This window comes from Euprymna scolopes, chromosome 8, assembly GCF_053919585.1.
Source record: "Euprymna scolopes isolate OS-2025 chromosome 8, ASM5391958v1, whole genome shotgun sequence".
In the NCBI taxonomy this organism is placed as follows: Eukaryota; Metazoa; Mollusca; class Cephalopoda; order Sepiida; family Sepiolidae; genus Euprymna; species Euprymna scolopes.
In genome coordinates this window covers 230,026-248,587 of record NC_136489.1, presented here as the reverse complement: position 1 = coordinate 248,587, position 18,562 = coordinate 230,026, and the positions used below count along the sequence as shown (strand labels likewise).

Sequence of the window (18,562 nt, the reverse complement as noted above, 5' to 3'; positions counted from 1 at the left end):
CTTTAATTACGAATGGAGGCATCCTAGAGACATGTCACCGGAAATTAATGATCAAGGACCAGCCAGAATCCAAATAGGAGAAGAAGTTTGGGTGAAACCGCCTAATGCCCGATGCACAACGCAGTGGGGAAGAGGAGTGATAACAGGAGTGCAATCCCCAAACAACTTAAGTGTCAATGGAATGCCACAACATGTTTTAGATTTAAGGCGTGTGGTCCATTTAGGTGATGAGGATGGTGGTACTGAGCCAGGGAGTGATGAAGATGAACCGGTGCCGATGCAGAGACCGCAAAGAGAACGCAATGCGCCGATCTGGACACGGGATTATGAGATGTGAATGATCTTTAATGATCATGGGGGCGTGTAGTAAAAAAAAAAAAAAAAAAAATCGTGCAAACCTTTTACCACTGGCAACGCCCGCTTCAGAGAGTGAAAGAAGAAAGAAGAAGAAGAAGAAGAAGAGAATGGCCACTGCGTCTATTTATAGACTAGAGATCATGGGAAGAGTATGCAAATAACTTTGGACGGTTTTGTCCTATAAAAAGCCTGTATTTGGGAGAGAGGGTGTCTTTTTTGTTTGGCAAAAGCAATTGCTGTCAGAAGTGCATTGGACTGCAGGATTGAAGAGTGAAGATTGAGTTGTTGGGTCATTGTATTTAACCACAATATATTTATCCTTAGCCATTGATATTATTGTAACTGTACAAATTATATATGCATCATTAGCCATTGATATTATTGTAACTGTAAAAATTATATATTTATCCTTAGCCATTGATATTATTGTAATTATAAAAGTTATATATGTCTCATTAGCCATGGCTATTAGTTGTTGAGAAGGTTTCTATTTTTATTTGCTCCAGATTATTTTTGCTAACCTATGTATGTTATTAAAATGTTCTTACTTGTGTATACGACTTAACCATATTGCTATATAGTTGGTCGAGCAGAAGAGAACTTATCTGTTATTTGTCTATCTACCAATTTATTTAATTATCAGTGTATCTATCTATTTATGTGGCGAGAATTATGGGAATGCAGGCTTACCTATATTGAGAATTCCCTTTTTGCTATGACATCAGAAGTGTGTTTCCCAAATGTGACCAATTCACGTGGCTAATGCATACGTTTGGCTAAACACATTTCTGAAAACAAAGAATTCTCAACTAAGCTATTTTTTGACAATATATTCTTAATTTGTATTGTTCATTCTTGTCAGCTGACATATTTAATATTCAGGTTGTAAAAGAATGAAAAATCAATCCTTTTTACAATACAAAAAATAGCTTACTATTTCCAATAGAATTTAACAATAGCTAAATTCTAACATTCCAATTTCTAATTCTACTTTTGAATCTTGCTTACAAGGTTCGAGTCTCGGCTTATCCTAATCTCATTTTCACCTATCTAATGTTCTTCTTATTTACATGGAAAGAGGACAGCCCTTTTCCATGTAACACAGGTCTCAGTCGTGGTTGACACACTGGAATCGCCTACAGAGAGCTCACAGTGCTACAAATGTGGCAGCTGCAACCACTTCACCAGAGACTGCAGAAGATGTGCGAAGCGCACCCCAGACTATGTAGCAAGGAAACAAGGACGCTGTCACTGATGTGACAAGCCAGGCCACATAGTACAGAATTGTCTGGGAAATAGGCAAGGGGAGGAAGCTGCGATGCCAGCACCCTCCCCAAAGCAACACTGAACAAGGCGCTTCCTGTAGTGACAGTGTGAGTGTATGGGTGTAGGCACTCAGCAGTGGTTGATACCGGATACACCCAAACCCTCATACACAAGAAATGTTGCACCGCATGGATGAAACAGGTCCCAGTATTAACCATTGGCAGAGGCTTGCTGGTGTGTTGTGTGGTGAGCATTGTCGATATAAGCATTGGCGATAGCCTCCCGGTGGCTGTAAAGGCATTGATGGTCAACAGGGAGCTTCTTGGATATGACCTTCTCCTTTAAATGGACACTATTACACAGCTGGGTGGAATTACTGTAGACAGCGCTGGTGATGTGAGGTTTTCCCAATGCAAGGAGCCAATCACTCTTGATGAAACCGACTTCCACGCAAAATACGACAAGGGAGCAGACTGTGTCCTGGAAGTGGTCAGACGACCAGCCACAAGTGTCCTTGCGGAATCGGCTAACAGAGAATCCTCCCGCATGGCTCAGAGGGCAGTATGAAGCAGAATTTCAGGTTTGGATGGATAATTCCGTACCCAGAGGAGCAGCTCGGGCAACCAAGAGGGCTAATCCCCCTGATGGCTGTCAGGCAAGAGAATAAACAGAAAGTCCCACTCATAATGAATTACCGGGAACTCAATGAACATGTCGACCCACACACAGCAGGGGCAGACGTCTGTGCACATAAACTGAGAGAGTGGTGGCAGCAGGGGGCTTACACAGCAATCCTGGACCTGCAAAGAGCCTACCTGCAGATACGCGTCGAGAAATCGCTGTAGTCATTCCAGACGGTCAAGATCATAGGAATTCTCTATTATTTGACCAGGCTGGGGTTCGGCCTGTACGTGGCCCCAAACATTATGACAGCGATTATATAGGCGATCTGGCATCAGGATGAAGTCGTGCGACAGGCAACGTCATAGTATATTGACAATCTTTTCGTGAACAAGAGCCTCATGTCTGCCCAGGCAGTGAAAGAACACTTTCAGAGCTTCGGGTTGTCGTGCAAGGAGCCAGAGTGCCTGCAAGATGGAGCGAAAGTTCTTGGCTTGAATGTGAGTGGCAGCACAGATGGACTCTGCTGGGGAAGAGGTGGTGACATCTCGGAAGTTCCATCCAACATCACGCGTCGGAGCGTTTTTTCCATCTGCGCAAAACTGGTGGTCCATTTCCCTGTGTGTGAGTGGCTCCGGGTGGCAGCGGCCGTCATAAAGTGACATGCGACTTCCATGTCAATGGGATAGGATGATGAGGTGTGCGATCCCACCCTGCGAAGCATGCTGGTGAAAGCTGTGGCCAGAGTGACTGAGAATGACCCTGTTCGAGGGATCTAGTGTGTAGATGGGAGCGAGTTTACAGTTTGGGTGGACGCCACCTTATTCGGCCTTAGTGTTGCTCTTGCGGTTAATGGATTTATCGTAGAAGATATCTGCTGGCTTTGGCCGGAAAATCACGCCAGGCACATAAACCTGGCTGAACTTGATGCTACACTCAAAGGGGGAAATCTGGCACTTCGGTGGCAGCCAGAGTGCTACACCATCACAGACTCCACATAGGTGCATCAGTGGATAACTGATGCCTTGAGTGGGAAAGCAGGGTTGACAACAAAGGCATCAGCCGAAATGCTAATACGGAGACAACTTGCTAACCTGACTGAGATCATCAAGGAATTCAACCTGGCTGTAGATGTGACAAAGTCTCAATACCTGGGACCTACTGCAGCCTGTTGGAAATCTCTTCTGGGAACCCGGTAATGAATGCCATCTTTGTTACCTGATTCGCTACCTGTCTCCAAATTCCTGCCAGTTTTACCAATCGTTTGACTTCACTTGCATACACATCGACGGATTCCCACGTCCTCCTCTTCACTTTTAATTTTTTGTATGTCTCAAATGGCCCTTCCACAAATGCCTGGGTCAATCTGGCTATGATCGTCTCAGCATTCTCCTGTTCACGGGAGCTCAGCTCCAAATATAGGCAACGGTATCACTGTGGCAACGTCGCCTATCTTTTGGAGCTTTGCCACTAGGTCCACATTCTTTAACCAAACCACCACATTGCCTTCGCCACTAAATGGCTTTATCATGTTGTTCAGGTCGGTAGCCATCACAAAAATACCTTGAAGTGTTCCTGGTTTAGGACAACAAAATTAAAGAAATAATAATAAAAAAAAAAAAAGAATTTGTCTTTGCAAGCCAACAACCGCTGGTTTTGAGATCACCACTGTCACCAACCTTTGTCTGTCTGCCTCTCCCCAACCTAACCTGTCACTTCCTTTTATGCATGTCTCCCATGTGATTTCACGTGATTTCCACCAGAGCACACCTTTTAAAACTATGGGCACCATCTTGATTTCTCTCTCTCTTTTGCCCAACCTCACTCGAAACACATGCGGTAGGACCTCTGTTCATTTGATCTGTTTTTCTCTTTCTTTTTCTCCTTTCCTTCTGCTAATTTTAAACAACAGTATCTATCTCATTTTAGGGGGGATGTAGAAGCCTTTTAGCACTTAGAAACTTTCTCTTACATCGAGACATTTCAAAATGACTTGGTTACTTTTAATGTGGTGTTGATTTAATCCATTTTTCCCTCCCTATACTAATACTTTGACACTTCCTTTCCATTTTTTAACTCTGAACAGCATATCAAACTTTCTGTGGCAAAATAGTTTTGAAATTTATGGTTAAATTTGTTGAAAATTACTTTAAAAAATCTTGTAAGAGATTGAGAGCCAAAACACTCTGAAATGGCTATAAAAATAGCTGCGAAATACCAAAAAGTAGCTAAAAGTTGTGGAAACATTAACTTGAAAACACCAATTCTTCTATTTCTTTCGTATTTTAATGATTACAGAATATCTGTGTTCTTCTGAGAGCATGTTATTTTGTTTAAAATACTATTTATTGTGGTTCAGTATGTTGAGGGAGTGCGCAAGTTAAATTGTGTGGGTAGGGGCCGCAGAGCGCATTCTGCGAGGGGGCCGCATTATTCCTAAGCATGGCACTGGTCACCACATACATCACCTTCACTACGAAACAGCTTTATCTAGGCACAGGCAAAAATGAGCGGCCAAAAATAGGGGGACCTAGTTTTGAAAGACGATTTATCATAATATTTTTGTAGGTTTCCAACTATTTTTTGATTGTAGTTGAAAGATTAAGGACTAAACTTAATTTCCAAATGGAAAAATATTTGTATACATGAAAAAAAAAATGTTATGAAAAATGTTTTCATGGAGAGCTGCTTAATTCAGCTAAATTTTGAAGTTAAATAAATTCATTGTAAAAATTCTTTAAAAGATAAATATTAGTTTTCTGTGTCTATTTCAAAGATAATTAGTAAATCCTAAGATATTGAATTTAATAAAAAAAAAATCTTGTTTGTGCAAAAATAACTTATTAAGCCCTCAAAAAGCAAGTAATTTACCGTTCGCCAAAAACGCAACAAATAATGGTTTGTAAACACGATTAGCAGGAGGACCAAAATTTCAGCCAATTGAAACGCTGTTTTTTTGTTTTTTTTAACATGGGGATCATCACTTATCAAGGCCAGGATGCCACTCAGGGATAAGGGTTATTGTGTGTACAGTAATCAATGGAATAATATTGTAGTAATAGTTGGTATTGGAGATTTGATAAAGTGTCTTACTTAAGGGGGCGATTAATCAGGAATTCGTTTATGTTGGACTTGAAGACATCCAAGTTGTAGTCAGGTGGGAAACAGGCAAACGGAAGAGAATTCCACAGGCATGCACTTCTCAGAAAGAAGCTTTGTTCATGGAATCTACGTTTTGATTTAGGCACAGATAAAGAGTAGGGGAAATTACTGACAGTGGTTTTAGCTAGACAATTGTTTATCGTGAAAGATTGGTGAGGGGAGACGAGACACTGGAGCTTGGACGAGCACTTGCCATGGAAATAACGATAAAACAAAGACAGGCTCGCAATGTCTCTTCTGTGGGAGAGAGGTTGCAGGGAAGAGAAAAGGGCATCCCCCACTAAGCCACAAAGTCTATTTTGTACTTTGTCAAGGCAGGATAGGCTGTTTTTAGAAGCTCCAGCCCAGATGTGGCAGCAGTACTCCATTTTTGGATGTACTTGGCTTTTACACAGATAGAGAATTGCATCAGTAGTGAGATATCTTCTGGAGCGGTAGAAGAATCCTACCATTTTCCCAGCAGCCCAGGCAACAGTCTTGATATACGTGTTCCATTTCAGATCATGAGTAAAGGTCAAACCCAGAAGCTTGTCAAAACATGAAGCCTCCCCAAGACAAGAGCCATCCATTTCAATTGATGCTAGATGGGGATCAGGGCGTTGATGATGTAAAGATAGGAGCTTGGTTTTAGATGCATTAAAAGTAACCTGCAACCTCTCCCCCCACTGTACCATGCGCTCAAGATCAAAGGAGAGGAAATCAGAGAGAGCTTTGTCATTTACGGCCTGTGATGTGTTGCCATAGATGGTCATGTCATCAGCATAGATGTCAACGAATGATTTAAATATGTGTTTTGGGAGATCATTGATGTAGATCAGGAAGAGAGTTGGGCCCAGGATGGACCTCTGGGAGACTCCAGCATTAATACTGTGGGCCTCTGATTGCTGCCCATCAACCACTACTCTTATGAGCTTATCAGAGAGAAATGATTTAATTATTGAGAGAACATTTCCAGTTATACTGTAGCTGGAAATCTTGTTAAGTAGGCCCTTATGCCATACCTTATGGAAAGCTTTGGATATGAAAGAGTAATTGCTCTAGAAAGGAAACCTTTGTCGAGAGATTCACTAATCCTATGGGATATTGTCGTGGGTGCAAGATAAAATAAGCACACGTCATTTCTAGCATGAGTGACAGAAAAAAAGAAAGGAGAGTGGACGAATAGCCACACCTAAAAGGCAAGGCCAGCTGACCTACTTATGTCTCCTTTCCCCAGCATCCTCGCTGTTAAAGGAAATATACATAAAAATTAATCTTTTATGATTAAAAAGCTAAATGATTGTCTTTTTGTTTCAGACGGAATGAATTAAAATACAATTCTCAAACTTCTAAACTAAGTTTGATTTGTAAAAATTTCGTCTAGAATTAATAACCTTCATTTATTCATTTTCCGAGAGCGATGTCACTTGTAACACCCTGTCTCCACAAAGAAACCGCCTCTCGGCCAAAAAAGTCAAGCCGGCTAGGGGGCTACGAGTCCCCGAATTTGGAGATACACTCACTTGCCGAAGGATCTCATGCAGTAGCAGCAGCTGTTAGGAACTTCTCCAGAACCAGAACCAGCGCCGATGCAGCAACAGCAGTAATTAAAAGTGCCCTTTTCAGGGCTAGGTTACTACAAAAGACCTACCACTTTGTTTACTCTGTTAGCCCTCCTCATAACCACTCCAGAACCAGTGCCGATGCAGCAACAGCAGTAATTCAAAGAGCCCTTCACAGTTCCAGCAGCAGCCGTTTCCAGCCCTTGGTGCCTCCTGCAGCCTCCAGCTTCCTGCATCTCCTGCCATCAGCCTCAGCTTCCTGCACCAACTTGCCTGCAGCTTCAGCTTCCTGCACTGCATCTGCATCTCCTGCCTGCAACCTCGCGTGCGCCTTGCACCTCTGGCCCGCTACCTCACTTGCGCCTTGCACCTCTGGCCCGCTACCTCGCTTGCACTTTGCACCTCTGGCCCGCTACCTCGCTTGCACTTTGCACCTCTGGCCCGCTACCTCGCTTGCGCCTTGCACCTCTGGCCCACTACCTCGCTTGTGCCTTGCACCTCTGGTCCGCTACCTCGCTTGCGCCTTGCACCTCTGGTCCGCTACCTCGCTTGTGCCTTGCACCTCTGGCCCGCTACCTCGCTCGCACGTTGCTCCCTACCGGTCGCCCGTTCCTAAACACTGATCCCTCCGTTCTCAGTGTCATCCGTTCCTAACACTGATCCCTCCGTTCTCAGTGTCGTCTATTCCTTAACACTCACCCCAGAGCTCTCAGTGTTCACCATTCGTTCCGGATCGCTCTGACGCCCAGCTGACTGTTCCATACCCAGCGAGCACCCTCTGAACCACACTACATCCAGAGTACCAGTCCGGACATCCAGACCTTGCCTCCAGTGACGGGCGACCTTCCAGGCGACCAGCACCCAGATTAAACGACTTTTGCTTCCTTTATACAAAAATAAAAGGCGAACCCTCGTCTTTAACCAAACAACCTGTGTCTATCATTCTTCTTTGCCTTTGTGCTGTTTACCTTTTGCCTGTGTTTATTTTGTTAGTTGTTGGATCGATTGTCTCCGGACGACCGGCCCCCGCAACAAGTGGTGGCCCCGACGTGATACTCAACATAGGCAAAAACAGCTGGCAGAGAAGATTGCTAAAAATACAGACGAACTCGACACGATATTCGATATGGGTAAACAATTGACACAGAAGATGGCGGAAGGCACTGAAGAACCCGAAGTCAACTCATCAACTCCCTTCATTCAACTACCGCCATATAACCCCGTGAACACCAGGAGTTGGTTTATTCAACTTGAGGCGATTTTCGCATCCAGGAGAGTCACACACCAGGTCACCAAATATGCCGCAGTGGTACAGGCCCTACCTGCAGCCGTCGTGGAGGACATCTTGATGAATACACCCGAACACCTCCCGTACACCCACCTCAAAGATGCCATCCTCAAGCGCACAGGCCACTCAGATGAAGATCTTATCAGAGACCTGTTCTCTCACGTGTCTCTCGGCGACAGAACTTCATCCCAGCTCTTGCTGCTTATGAAGAGTTGCCTCGGAAACAACACCATGGCCGAGCCTATTCTCCAAGGCCTATGGATGGATCGGTTGCCCTCGAACATCACTCAAGTGTTGGCCCTGGTTCCTATAGAAACTCCCCTGGAAGTGTTGGCCGATTCAGCAGACAAGGTCCATTCCCGGGGCCATGAAAGAGTCCACCAAGTGGACGACACCCACAAAGGAGTCCACCAAGTGGAAAGAACTCACCGAAGAGATCACCAAGGCGATAACAGCCCTCAAAACCTTGCACGGCGCTTCAAAGAGGAGATGGCTCAGATGAGAGCCGAACTCCAAGAACTGAAACTCACCTTACTTCAGAGGCAACGAAACCCAGACACCCACGCTCGTGGTTGAAGCCCAGTCCCACGTACGCGTTAAAGAAGTCGTACCCGCAGTTCGAGCCAGAGACGAAGCTATAACCCCAACGAATGCTGGTACTATCAACGTTTCGGGGACCAAGCTCGCCAGTGTCAACCTCCCTGTACACGCCAAAGGACACAGGGAAACGAATAAACCAGCAGTCAGCGGCGATAACCCCTGCTGGTACACACATGCATAGTCGTCTTTTATATGTGTGGGACCATAACAATGGCCTAAGATTTTAGTTGACACTGGTGCAGCCATCAGCATCGTACCACCCACCAACAAGGCAAACCTAAGACCCGCCCCATTTCAACTTCGAGCAGCAAACGGTTCCATTATGGGAACCAAGAACTAACACTAAATATTAACCTTAGGCGTGACTTCAAGTGGTCGTTCATTGTGGCAAATGTCAAAACCCCCTTGCTCGGTGCCGATTTCCTGGCACACTACAACTTGACCGTCCACATGAAGACAAGGACCCTATCCGACAACACCACATCTCTCAAGGGTATAGGGACCCCATCAAGTTGCAACACAACCGGGATTAGCGTAGCAACACAACACGACCCATGCTACGTGGAAATCCTGTGCCGGTACAAGGACATCACTCAGCCTATCAAGCCTACCGACCCAGGAGAACATCAGACCCAGCACCACATAAAGACCACTGGACAACCCGCATTCGAACGGCCACGACGACTCCCCCCACACAAGCTGGCATATGCCAAGAAGGCTTTTGAAGAGAGGTTGGCAGACAACACCATCCGTCCCTCAGACAGTCCATACGCATCGCCACTACATTTGATACCCAAGCCTGATGGGGAGTTCAGAGTCTGCATGGACTACCGAAAACTAAACGCGTCCACAGTGCCCGACCGGTATCCAGTTCCACACATTCACAATTTCGCATCAGGCCTACAGGGAGCTCGTATCTTTTCGAAGATCGACCTGACCAAGGCATATTACCAGGTACCAGTTGCCACAAAGGACATACATAAGACAGCTGTTACAACCTCTTTCGGACTGTTCGAATTCCTAAAAATGCCCTTTGGACTACGTAATGCAGCCCAGACTTTTCAAAGGCTTATGGACGAGGTTCTTTGTGGCCTGCCATACGTCTACGCCTACATAGACGACATCTTGGTGGCCAGCAGAGATGTGGAGACCCACGCAAAACACCTGGAAGAAGTGTTTCGCCGTCTGAAACACTATGGACTCCGAATCAACCCAGACAAGTGCGAATTCGGAGCACAGCACATAGACTTCCTAGGACACCATACCGATGCTCATGGGATCACTCCACTTCCGGCGAAAATAGAAGCGATACAGGATTTTCCCATGCCAACATCCATAAAACAACTACAGTGTTTCTTGGGCATGGTAAACTTTTACCGACGTTTCATCTCAAAATGCTCAGACCTCCTCACCCCCCTGACAAACTTCCTCCAGAGAAAAAACAAATCCATCACTCTGGAGGGGGAACAAGTAAAAGCTCTTTACACAGCAAAAGCTACTTTAGCAAACTTCACGAAGTTGGCACACCTGACCGAGGATACCCGGACGCACATATATCTCACTACAGATGCCTCAGATGTCGTGGAACAGGAGAGTGAAGACCAACGCAAACCTATAGCCTTCTTCTCCACTAAACTTTCACCAGCTCAGTCGAGATATAGCACTTTCTCCAAAGAGCTTCTAGCAATCTACCTCGCTATCAAGCACTTTCGCCACCTACTCGAGGGCCGCAGTTTTACTGTTTTAACGGACCATAAACCCTTGACAACTTCTCTGTCTAATAACTCGGACAAATATTCTGCCCGTGAGATCAGGCACCTGGATTACATCTCCCAGTTTCCCTCTGACATTCAATATGTCAAAGGCGAAAATAACACTGCTGCTGATGCCTTGTCCAGGTCCACCATCAACGCCATGGAAGACAGCCCGCTAAGCCAGGACCGGATAGCAGAGGCACAGGACTCCGATGCAACCCTCCCAGATGTGTTGGCGAACACATCCCTGCAGTTAAAGGAATTCCCGGCCCCCTTCAGTAGCAGAACCATTTACTGTGACACCAAACTGAGCCATCCCAGACCTTACATACCTCCAGCACTCCGGAGGCAGATCTTCAACCATCTCCATGGGATATCACACCCCAGCAAATGGGCCACAGGAAGACCGCTTTGTGTGGCCGAATATGAACTCGGACATCCGGAATTGGGTGTCAACATGTCTTGAGTGCCAAAAATGCAAGGTACACAGACACACAAGATCCCCACCAGGCACATTCAGCAATCCCGATGCTCGCTTCAGTCATATTCCTATCAGCATAGTCGGACCTCTTCCAATGTGCCAGAATTACCAGCACCTCCTCACTGTTGTGGACCGTTTCTCCAGGTGGCCAGTGGCAGTTCCCATCAGAGACACCTCAGCTAACACAGTAGCAAAGGCCGTCCTCCAAGAGTGGATTGCAATATTTGGTGTGCCCGGCATCATCACCACAGACCGTGGTGCACAGTTTCAGTCCCTACTCTTCCAGGAGTTTACCCAACTACTTGGCGTCAAGCACATCAAGACCACAGCCTATCACCTTTGCGCCAACGGCCTCGCAGAAAGATTTCACCGGACACTGAAGGCTTCTCTGACCACGAGACACCCCACCAACAACTGGGTGGACGAGCTACCTCTGATCCTCTTGTCAATCCGAAACTCACTGAAAGAGGACCTAGGTTGTTCCCCAGCAGAAGTAGTCTTCGGCACGACACTTTCTCTACCCGGCCAATACTTCGAGGATACCACACCCAACCTTACTTCGGCAAGTCCTTTCACTCAAGAGCTACGCCGTAAAATGTCCCAACTCCAGTACACACCACCCAGCCAACCATCATCACCAACCGTCCACGTCACTCGCCAGCTGCAGGATTGCGAATATGTCTTTGTATGGAATGATGCAGTAAAGAGACCACTAATACCAACATACCAAGGTCCATTTAAAGTCTTGCAGCGGACTGAAAAACATCTGACCATCAACCGAGGAATTCGGAACGACACCATTTCTATTGACAGGGTTAAACCAGCTTTCCTAGAAAAGACATCGCAAGGGGCAGAACCCGCCTTAACTCACTCAGACGCCGAACCAGCCTCAACAACAACACAATCGCAGCCAGCTCGCCAAGAGACAGACCAAACTCCAGAAGTGTCCAGCCCTCCCACCAAACACACCAGGCGTGGAAGAAAGGTTACCTTTCCAAGTAGATATAAGACGTACATCCAGGGAGAGGGCATGATCGAACACCGTCATATACATACATCTCCTCACTGGGACAGCACGTCATATTTGTAATTGAGTATGATCAATTATCCAGGGAGAGGGCCTTGTCGTGGGCGCAAGATAAAATAAGCATGCGTCATTTCTAGCATGAGCGACAGAAGAAAAGAAAGGAGAGTGGACGAATAGCCACACCTAAAAGGCAAGGCCAGCTGACCTACTTATGTCTCCTTTCCCCAGCATCCTCGCTGTTAAAGGAAATATACATAAAAATTAATCTTTTATGATTAAAAAGCTAAATGACTGTCTTTTTGTTTCAGACGGAATGAATTAAAATACAATTCTCAAACTTCTAAACTAAGTTTGATTTGTAAAAATTTTGTCTGGAATTAATTACCTTCATTTATTCATTTTCCGAGAGCGACGTCACTTGTAACACCCTGTCTCCACAAAGAAACCGCCTCTTGGCCAAAAAAGTCAAGCCGGCTAGGGGGCTACGAGTCCCCGAATTTGGAGATCCACTCACTTGCCGAAGGATCTCATGCAGTAGCAGCAGCGGTCAGAAACCACTCCAGAACCAGAACCAGCACCGATGCAGCAACAGCAGTAATTCAAAGCGCCCTTTTTAGGGCTAGGTTCCTACGAAAGACCTACCACTTTGTTTACTCTGTTAGCCCTCCTCATCACAGTTCCAGCAGCAGCTGTTTCCAGCCCTCAGTGCCTCCTGCTGCCTCCAGCTTCCTGCATCTCCTGCCTGCAGCTTCCTGCACCTCCTGCTTGCAGCTTCAGCTTCCTGCACTGCACTTGCATCTCCCGCCTGCAACCTCGTGTGCGCCTTGCACCTCTGGCCCGCTACCTCGCTTGCGCCTTTCACCTCTGGCCCACTACCTCGCTTGTGCCTTGCACCTCTGGCCCTCTACCTTGCTTGCACGTTGTTCCTCTGGTTCGCAATTTGGCTCCCTACTGGTCGTCCATTCCTAAATACTGATCCCTCCGTTCTCAGTGTCGTCCGTTCCTAACACTGATCCCTCCGTTCTCAGTGTCGTCCATTCCTTAACACTGACCCCAGAGCTCTCAGTGTTCACCATTCGTTCCAGATCGCTCTGACGCCCAGCTGACCATTCCATACCCAGCGAGCACCCTCTGAACCACACTACATCCAGAGTACCAGTCCGGACCTCCAGACCTTGCCTCCAGTGACGCGCGACCTTCCAGGCGACCAGCACCCAGATTAAACAACTTTTGCTTCCTTTATACAAAAATAAAAGGCGAATTTTCGTCTTTAACCAAACAACCTGTGTCTATCATTCTTCTTTGCCTTTATGCTGTTTACCTTTTGCCTGTGTCTATTTTGTTAGTTGTTGGGTCAATTGTCTCCGGACAACCGGCCCCCGCAACAATATAACCGTTAGCACATCAGCTGTAGATCTAGCAGAACGGAAACCATATTGCATGTCTGTTTCAAAATGAAGTCATGATAACAAAAGGAGATAGGGGTATCAGATTTCTCCCCCCCCCCAGACGTGCATCCATAAATCCCTATTTTGAACGTTTGCGTAGGTGGTTCTGGCGGTTGGATTGTTCTTTGTGACGAACCACAAATCTGTGAGAAGCAAGTTTTCTTTTGCCTTTTTTATTATTATTTTTTTTCAATCTCCTTCTTTCTCTACGGTCATTACAACCAAGAGGTGGGCGGTACAGGGCGAAACTGACTATTTCCTATCTGCTCCTGATTTTTCCTACTACATTTTGCTTCAATGAACAATGAACAAAACAAAAACTTTCTTTAAAGAAATTTTATAATCTTATGTTATAAAAGATCAATAAAGTCTATTTTTGTCGTTTGCAAAAATTTGTTAAAAACTACAAATAAACAAAGACAATTATTTAGGGAATATCATGTATTGGATACGTTTTTTTTTTTTATGATGTTTGATTAAATATATGAGAAATGGAAAAAAAAAAACCCAACTTTTCCTTAAATATATTTTTTTAAAAAATGATAAAATATATATAAATTCTATTTTTTTATGTATGTAAAAGGGTAAATTTATACAAATACCGTGACAGCGAATTAATAGAAAAAAATGTACCCTAACCCTAACCCTAACCTAGTTTTCAGATTCGTGTTCAGCACACCGAAACGTAACAGAATACTACGTAAAAGATTTTACTAATTCGCTGTCACGGTGTTTGTATAATAATACCTGTAAAAGTGTGTTGAAAAGTTCAAATAAAGTTTATAATGTAATTGAAAAAAAAAACACCGCTTTTTTGTTTTGTTTTGATAAAACTAACTTTAATTTAAAAATTTCGATATCGACGTTTACCTAACTTTTATTATAAAAGTAAACCTTCATAAACATATTAATGGGGGAAAAAATAGTTCATAAATCTAAAAACAAAAATCCATTAAGTTCAAATAAAGACTGTTTAAATAAAACTTCTTTAAAATAGGGGGGGGGGGGTAATTCTATACAGTTTTGGTCATCCGTAGCTAAAAATGTCAGATGTCACTTCCGTCAAATGGCTTTGTAAACAAAGAAAGGCGAATCTTCAAGATTACCTAATGAAAAAAGTGAAAAAGGTCTTACCTTTCATTGCAGAAAATTAAACAGCAAAAACAAAAATATAAATAAAGATTTCTTTTTTTGTTGTTTTCAAAACAAGCAAATTTGTTCGTTGTGTTGGATTTCGTTAATAAATCGATACAATTTCTATCCTGTGTGTCTAATTTATTAACAAAATAAAATATATGAAGACTAAAAAAATCCAAATTAAAAGATGAAAAATGCGACGTTAAATTATTTAAAGAAAAAAAACTTTAACAATAGAAAGTCATTGTGAAACGGTGTAAATCTTATTTCGTTCCTTGTATAAAAAGGTCTGTTCATTAAGAAACGTTTTCGTATTAAGTTTAAAACTATTTGACCGTGTTTAAGTTTAAAATAATGGAATATTAATTACATATATATTTTGTTCGGCATGTTTATATTTGGGCTAGGAACAATCTGTTCTGATACTACACTTCATTTTTTTCTGTGCTCGGTAAGTGAAGGAAATTTTTTTTCACTGTTCCTATTCAGAATGCACTTTTTGCATTGGATTTTCCCCACATTAAAAAACGACCTTATGTCTAACTCTGCCCTGGTGAGGAACATCGGTGTAGTGAAAGGAGAATAAGACTAGAATATCTTTGGTTATGATAACAAAAGGAAACAGCAAACAATAAACAGTGAAGAGACATTTAAATTACTGTTATTAAAACGATGCATATGTAATGTTCTAAGGTGCTAGAAAATTATTTATAGTCAAAAGTAATTTTTACAGGAAATGGGGGAATTGTATTTTTACCTTGATGTGAAAACCTTGAAAATTGCGAATACAGGGGGCATACTTAGTATTCCTGGCATTAAAATGTTTTCCTTTTATAAAGGAAGCCTTAAAGAACTCCTTGATAGAAAAAAAGTATATGTTCTTACGGACGCTCAAGTGGTATTGGCTTGGATACTGGCCAAATCGATAACCACAAAAAAACATCTTTGCACGCAACAGGCTGCAAGATATAACACAAATGTCTGCAACAATCAGTTCAGAGATGAGGTTGGAGTTGAGTTTCAAATATGTGCCAACTAAGGAGAACCCAGCCGACTACATCACAAGAGGACTAACCTTTAAAAAATTTAAGGAAAACCTGTCCTATTGGTATGAAGGCCCTGTGTGGATAAAGCAGGAAGAGATTTGGTGGAACAGGGTCGAGTTAGGTGTGTAATAATAAAGAGTTACTTGCCCTTGGTTAATATCAGGGGGAGTCTAAATAAAGTATTTGATGTGAACGGACGCGTTTCTGGTTCTTTCCTTCAATGTAGTAGCAGCGGTCACCACGTGGGGGCATAGAAATTACAGGGACCCAAAGAAACATGGTGTCAGATTGGGATAAATTTTTTCTTTGGGTAAGGAAACCTTATAACGAAAAAAAAAAAAAAAAGGATTAACGTCAACTATTTCAAAAAGAAATATGTTTAGACTTCAGCCCCCAGAGCGTTTTGACTTTACGCAACCGAACCAGTGGAGGACATGGCGAGAGCGATTTCAACGTTTTCGAAGTGCGACAAAATTATATGAAGAGTCGTCCGATACACAAATTAGCACGCTTATGTATTGTATGGGACCGGACGCCGAACAGATATATAAGTCGTTCTCTTTCAAGAAAAAGGAAGATGAAAAGAGTTTCGACGTGATGCTGAACAAATTTGAAGGCCACTTCATGCCGAAAAAAAATATTATGCACGAGCGCGCAAACTTTCACCTCAGAACACAAAGGGAAGGCGAATCGATAGAACAATTTATTCGGGGACTTCACGAACTATCGGAAAACTGTGATTTTCCACACAAAAATGACGAAATAAGAGACAGGCTGGTCATCGGGTTAAGAAGTGGAGAGCTATCCGAAAAACTACAACTTAGAGACGACCTAAGCTTGGAAAAGGCTATAGAAATAGCACACAGCTACGAACAAGTGAGACAGCAAATGGCTGAAATGAAGGAAAAATCGGTTGACGCAGTAAAACAAAACGAATGGAAACAAAATTATCCACAAAAAGAAACGCAGCAACAGAGATGTGGAAAATGTAACAAAAAACACAAACAGCAAGATTATTGTCCAGCAAACTGAAAACGATGTCGAAACTGTGACAAAATAAATCACTTCGCGATATGTTGCAGATTCAAAGCCCATAATGTCAGACAAGTGGAAAAACATACGACAGAGGAATACTTTCTTGGGGCTATTTATAAAAGAAAAGAATTCAGAGAAAATGCAATAGACCCATGGCACGTGCGGTTAAAGGTATGTGAAAATTTAATTTTTAAAATCGACACCGGAGCGGACATAAATGTTATCAATTACGAAACGTTTCATAGCTTGAGAAAAAAACCTATTTTGAAACCAGCATCTGGCATATACAAAAGCCCCGGAGGTATATTGAACTGTATAGGGAAGTTTACAGTTGATACGAGACATAAGGATAGCAGATACTCATTCGAAATACATGTTATTGATAGCAGTACAGACAACTTGCTATCAAGAGAAACAGCGTATCGAATGAATTTGGTTAAATTCGTGTCTAATGTAAACAAAGGGGAGGTAACTGGAGTCATGAAAACAGACCCAGTGAAAATAGCGTTAAAAGACGGTGTGAAACCGTATTGTACCCCGACGGCTAGACAGATAGCATTTCCCATTATGCCAAAAGTAAAGAAGGAACTTCGACATTTAGAGGACAATGGTGTGATCGAGAAAGTCACACAACCAACGGATTGGTGCAGTCCAATCATTCCGGTGAGAAAGCAAAACGCAGAAGTATGGTTGTGTGTCGATTTAAAAAAATTAAATTCAGCAGTAAAACGCAAATATTATATGCTGCCGAATCTGGAGGATATATCACCCAAATTGAACGGCTCAGTGATTGATTTTTTCGAAACTGGACGCAGCCTGTGGGTTTCGCCAAATTCCATTGGCAAAAGAGAGTCGGTTGCTTACGACTTTCATAACCCCATTCGGGAGATATTGTTTTAATAGATTGCCCTTTGGAATATCTGTAGCAGACACAAATAGACCCCTTTTCTTCTCGCGCATTCGCTTCCTCTGAGTGAGTGATGAGGCGTTAAACTGTCCAATCTGAGGACTTGCACACGAATACAAATTAACCCCTAGGGACCAGACAGCTTCCGGTCCCAAAAAGAAAACTCTCTCTTACGCTACCAGCCTTCGTCGGTGCTAGACGCCTGTTCTCTTCGCTGCTCCTACTAAAGGTATTGACGACAGCCGCGGGCTGTAACTACCTCGTAAGGCAGTGGAGACCCGACTCTACTTTCTTCCTTCAGTACGCTTTGCAAATAAACCTTTCCCTTGTTAAGTTGAAGAAGTTGTTTGTCATTGTTCATAGAATTGTGTTATTTTATTTTATTAGGGAAATTCCCTAAAATGGTGACTCCGTCGTGATAACACATTTCCGAACAGACACTTCTTTCGCTTTTTAACAGGGTAAGGCGCGCATTTTAAAAACCAGCACATGGTTTCCAACCACACACATAAACAGACAACGGATTCGGGAGAGCACATTTAAAACTTTAAAAAAAAAAAAAAAAAAAAAAAAAACCATATCATCCTCGTCAAACACGGTAAACGAAACATTTTCAAAAACACGTGTCACACACAAAAAAAAGCTGAAAAGATTTTAACGGAAACGCATGTAATTTCAAATACATCCCACATTTTCACGGATAATAATAATAAAACGTTCAACCGGATACGTTTCCTTGAAACAAAACAAAGAAAAAACACCTTTTTCTTTCACAACGGCTCGGGCTACACATAAAAAAAACGCCAACCTACAAAAAGAGGTGACACTTTCTTGATGTACGAAAATTCTTATACCAAACTTGAACTTCTAATGCTATCTTTTTTCTACCTTG

At 43.2% G+C, this 18,562-nt stretch overlaps 1 long non-coding RNA gene across 1 annotated transcript in view; it reads right to left on the bottom strand.

Moving 5' to 3' along the window:
- The window catches only part of LOC145283471 (uncharacterized), a 32,739-nt gene extending 17,433 nt beyond the window's left edge, over positions 1-15,306 (bottom strand). The window contains exon 1 of the long non-coding RNA XR_013868617.1: positions 14,680-15,306. This is a non-coding gene — a long non-coding RNA (uncharacterized LOC145283471). The remainder of the gene's footprint in view (positions 1-14,679) is intronic.
- Between the last annotated feature and the right edge of the window lie 3,256 nt (positions 15,307-18,562).